Genomic DNA, 6,000 nt, shown 5'->3' on the forward strand with positions numbered 1-6,000 from the left:
TTCACGGTGGAGTCCAAAGGTCCTGAGGCACTCAGAAGATGTGTCCAATAACCCTTTGGGGGTCTCCTTACAGTAGTAGTCTGGATAGATGAAGTACTTCAGCTCTGGGCTGAGTTATAGCTGAGGGATCTGGATAACAGGCTGCATACACTGCTAGACTATGCTCAACTGCCACTCTAGTCTCAACAGAAAGTTGTCTGGAAACTAGACTCAACAGGAACTGGTCTGCAAACTAGACTGAACTGGCTAGGCCTGAGCAGTGGCGACTCTAGGATCAATATATAGGGGGGGCACAAAGATACCACAGTCAAAAATGGGGGGGGCAAAAACAAATTAAGTATATATAAATAAGATTACAAAATACCAGAGAATTGCGGTATGCAGGGATACATTTATACTAAAACTATTTACTTACAAAAGAAGCCATTCAGTCGTCTGCGGTGCCGTCCTCTTCTTGCTTCTGCGGATTCTTTCCCCTTCTTTCTGTCTCTCATCAGTGCGCAGTCGCATTGTTATGGTGGATCTGTGGAAGACACACTGTTATGGGGGCATCTGTGGAAGACACTGTTATTATGCCTCTTATTAGCCCCCATTATGCCTCTCATTAGCCCCCATATCAGCCCTTATGCCTCATTAGCCCCCATATGCTGCCTCTCATCATTAGCCACCAAATGCCTCTCATCATTAGCCCCCCAAATGCCTCTCATCATTAGCCCCCCAAATGCCTCTCATCATTAGCCCCCCAAATGCCTCTCATCATTAGCCCTCCAAATGCCTCTCATCATTAGCCCCCCAAATGCCTCTCATCATTAGCCCCCCAAATGCCTCTCATCATTAGCCCCCCAAATGCCTCTCATCATTAGCCCCCCATATGCCTCTCATCATTAGCCCCCCAAATGCCTCTCATCATTAGCCCCCCAAATGCCTCTCATCATTAGCCCTCCAAATGCCTCTCATCATTAGCCCCCCAAATGCCTCTCATCATTAGCCCCCCAAATGCCTCTCATCATTAGCCCCCCAAATGCCTCTCATCATTAGCCCCCATATGACTCTCATCATTAGCCCCCTTATGCCTCTCATCATTAGCCCCCCAAATGCCTCTCATCATTAGCCCCCCAAATGCCTCTCATCATTAGCCCCCCAAATGCCTCTCATCATTAGCCCCCCAAATGCCTCTCATCATTAGCCCCCCAAATGCCTCTCATCATTAGCCCTGGCCCCCCATATACCTCTCATCATTAGCCCTGGCCCCCCATATACCTCTCATCATTAGCCCTGGCCCCCCATATACCTCTCATCATTAGCCCTGGCCCCCCATATACCTCTCATCATTAGCCCTGGCCCCCCATATGCCTCTCATCATTAGCCCCGGCCCCCCATATGCCTCTCATCATTAGCCCCCCTTATGCCCCCAGCAGCCACATAGTTTATAAAATAAAAAATCACTTACCTCTCCTGCTCCTGGACGCCGCCTGCCTCTCCTCAGTCGACTGTGCTCTGAACTGGCGCGCACAGCGTGAGGTCACAGAGCGCCCTCACGCTGTGCGCAGCCCTGCACAGCCGACAGCCGAGGACCAGGAAGTGGTGAGTACAGAGCGTTCACCACTTCCTGGTCTCTCGGTTCTAATGAGCGCTTCCATAATGGAAGCGCTCATTAGTATTCACGTGGGGGAATCAGCGGGGGGGCAACCGGGGGGGCAAAGGACAACATAGGGGGGGCGATTGCCCCCCCTCGCCCCCCCCTAGCGACGCCACTAGGCCTGAGCTAAGCTATATTAGCTTATTAAGGTATTATCTCCCCCTAGTGGTGAGCTCAGTGTAAATGCATGCTAATACACCTGTTAGCAGGGATGATGCATATTGCAGCTTAACAACAGGCTATATAAAAGTCATATAACGTACAATACAACAACTTTGCAGTACCCACGAGGGTAGTGGGACGCTGCAATGGCACCATTCAATCTTGTATACAATGTAGTGGGAAGGTGAAAGAAAATACCAAATGGGTTGGTACTTAAAATATTTTTTTTCTTTTTATCTGCATATTTTTACCCCCATAATTTTTAATATTAGGTCTCTGGAGCTGCTTTAGGGGTTATTTTTGCAGGGTGATCTGTAGTTTTCAATGATGCCATTTTGAGGTATGTATTTTTGTTAACTTTTTACTAAATTTTTGGGGGAGGTGAAATGACGAAAAAACATCCATTTAGATTTTTTTTTTCCGTAATGGTATCCACCATATGGGATAAATTTGTTTGTATTTTAATAGTTCACACATTTTGTGACACAGCAATGCAAATTATCTTTATTTTTTTATAATATTTTTATTATGGGGAAAGGGTAGTGATTTGAATTATTATATTTTTTATTTGTTTTAATTTTTTAAACTTTTTTCAGCCCCCCTAGGGGACCTGAACATGTGATCTTTAGATCGCTTCTCCCATACACTACTGTGATTTAATACAGTAGTGTATGGTAAATTCTAGGGAGCACTGTCACTTGCAGGGCTCAAAAGGAACCACCACTCTATTAGCCTTGAACTTATCAGAGTTATTATATGTTATTAGAGAGAACAAACAGCTTCCACAAACTCTGTGGGGGCGCATTTTAGTCCCTGGGAGCACATCACTCCCAGGGAAAGCCACCTCTGATGCCATAATCACAATTGACCACTGCGTTTGAGGGGTTAAATATCTGTGATTGGCGTTACCATTGATCCCAGTCATTAGCCCCTGGAAACCTGTTGGCTATGGTGCCCACTGTGCTCAAGAGCAAGCATCATCTTTAACCACTTTCCGTCCGCCCATAGGATATAAACGTCCTATGGGTGGACCTCTATTTCTGAAAGCACGTTTTAAAACGTCCTTTCAGAAATCGCAGCTGCACGCTAATCGTGCAGCTGCTGATCGGGTTGCCCGCTGTCAGTGACAGCAGGGCAACCCAGAGAGGAGGCAGGGACACTGCCCAGGTGTCCCTGCCTTCAGGATCGCTGCAGACACAGCGCTCACCGAGCGCTGTGTATGCAGAGCAGGAAGCGCTGTGCGCTTCCTGTTCCGGCCCGGCGGTCATGTGACCGCTGGGACCGGAGAGTGCAGGGGCTGTGTGAGGTCTCTCAGAGACCTCGATCAGCCCTGCTCTGAGGCTGTACAGCGCTGGATTGCTGCTGTACAGCCTCTCTAGGGGTGCATTTCTTCTGTAACTGGGGCTACTATGTCAGCCCCAGTTACAGGAGAAATCAACAGTGAAAAAAAAGTGAAGTAAATGTCCCCCAGAGGTCTTGTATGACATTATGGGGGACGAAAAGTGTAAAATAAAATAAAAAAAATAAAGGGTTGAAAAAATAAAATAAAAAAAGTTTCACATGTAAAAAAAAAGTACCCAAGTAAGGAATAAAAAAAAAAATTGAGAAAATAGAAAAAATAAAATAAAATAGACATATTTGGTATTGCCGCGTCCGTAAAAACAAGCTCTATAAAAATATCACATGACCTAACCCCTCGGGTGAACACCGTAAAAAAAAAAAAAAGAAAAACTGTCAAAACAAGCAATTTTTGTCACCTTGCATCACAAAAGGTGCAACACCAAGTGATCAAAAACACGTATGTCCCTCAAAATGGTACCAATAAAACCGTCACCTCATCCCGCAAAAAATGAGCCCCTACATAAGAAAATCTCTCAAAAAATTAAAAAACTATAGCTCTTAGGACATTGAGACACTAAAACATCATTTTTTTGGTTTCAAAAATGCTATTATTGTGTTAAAGTGAAACAAATAAAAAAAAGTATACATATTAGGTATTGCCGCGTCCGTAAAAACCAGCTCTATAAAAATATCACATGAGCTAACCCCTCAGATGAACACCGTAAAAAAAATATTTAAAAAACTGTGTCAAAACAAGCAATTTTTGTCACCTTGCATCACAAAAGGTGCAACACCAAGTGATCAAAAACGCGTATGTCCCACAAAATGGTACCAATATAACCGTCACCTCATCCCGCAAAAAATGAGCCCCTACATAAGAAAATCTTTCAAAAAATAAAAAAAACTATAGCTCTCAGAACATGGACACATTAAAACATAATGTTTTTGTTTCAAAAATGCTATTATTGTGTAAAACTTTAATAAATGAGAAAAAGTATACATATTAGGTATCGCCACGTCCGTAACAATCTGCTCTATAAAAATGGCACTTGACTGAACCCCTCAGATGAACGCTGTAAAAATAAATAAATAGAAACTGTGCTAAAACAACCAATTTTTTGGTCACCTTGCCCCATAAAGTGTTATAATGAATGATCAAAAAATCCTATGTACCCAAAAATAGTACTAATAAAACTGGCACCTTATCCCCTAGTTTCCAAAATGGGGTCACTTCTTGGGAGTTTCTACTGTAAGGGTGCATCGGGGGCTTCAAATGGGACATGGTATCTAAAAACCATGTGGAGTTCCTTTTCTTCTGCGCCCTGCCGTGTGCCCATACAGCAGTTTATGACCACATGTGGGGTGTTTCTGTAAACCACAGAATCTGGGTAATAAATATTGAGTTTTGTTTGGCTGTTAACCATCGATGTGTTAAAGAAAAAATTGGATTAAAATGGAAAATCTGCCAAAAAAGTGAAATTTTAAAATTTGATCTCCATTTTCCTTTAATTCTTGTGGAACGCATAAAGGGTTAACAAAGTTTGTAAAATCGGTTTTGAATACCTTGAGGGGTGTAGTTTCTACAATGGGGTCATTTATGGGGGTATCCACTATGTAGGCCCCACAAAGTGACTTCAGACCTGAACTGGTCCTTAAAAAGTGGGTTTTGGCAATTTTCTTAAAGATTTGAAGAATTGCTTCTAAACTTCTAAGCCTTCTAACGTCCTAAAAAAATAAAATGACATTTCCAAAATGATGCCAACATAAAGTATATATATGGGGAATGTTACGTAATAAATATTTTATGAGGTATCACTTTCTGTTTTAAAAGCAGAGAAATAGAAATTTAGAAAATTGCGAATTTTTCAAATTTGTGGGTAAATTTGGGACTTTTTCATAAATAAAGGTGAAATATTTTGACTAAAATTTCTGACTATCATGAAGTACAATGTGTCACGAGAAAACAATCTCTGAATGACTTGGATAAATAAAGGCGTTCCAAAGTTATTACCACATAAAGTGAGATATGTCAGATTTGCAAAATTAGGCCTGGTCAGGAAGGGGGCAAATGGCCCAGATGGCAAGTGGTTATAGACCCAACCAGCTCTGTACATGTATGGTGCTGGTCATGAGGAGGTTAAAAGCATTGCATATTAATGCTAGATAACAGGTAGTCACAGCAGGCAATACTGCAAAAACCCTATTTTTATACCCATGTTATTAAACACATGGCAATTATTGTAATAATACTGGTGACTAGTGCTTCAGTCATTGGGTAAGGTGTTGATTGCATTTGCATTACTGAAGCTGTTTACTGTTATCCTGCCTTGGGAGAGGTGTCAAAGCTGCTTTGTAAGTACAGACAATAGTTGTCACACACTTCCACCTCTATTCAAGCTTGGTTTCTCCAACTTAAAATAGATTCTTTCACACCCCTTTTGAACCAGTCCTCGGCAAACCTCGCTGTCATCAAACAAGTATCATTTATCCTTAACCCCTTCACTAATGAGCCACTTTTCACCTCAAATCCCAGGCCGATTTTTGCAAATCTGATATGTGTCACTTTATGTGGTAATAACTATAAAACACTTTTGCTTATCCAGACCATTCTGAGATTGTTTTCTTGTCACATATTGCAATTCATGACAGTGGCAAAACTGATTTAAAAAAATTCATTTTTATTTATAAAAAAATACCAAATTTACCAAAAAGTCGGAAAAATTTCCAAATTTCCATTTCTCTACTTTTATAATAGACAGTAATAACTCCAAAAATAGTTTTACATTCCCCATATGTCTACTTCCTGTTTGGATAATTTTGTGAATGCCACTGCCATTTTATTTTTTGGGGACGTTAGA

The sequence above is a fragment of the Bufo bufo genome, chromosome 1 (genome assembly GCF_905171765.1).
Source record: "Bufo bufo chromosome 1, aBufBuf1.1, whole genome shotgun sequence".
In the NCBI taxonomy this organism is placed as follows: Eukaryota; Metazoa; Chordata; class Amphibia; order Anura; family Bufonidae; genus Bufo; species Bufo bufo.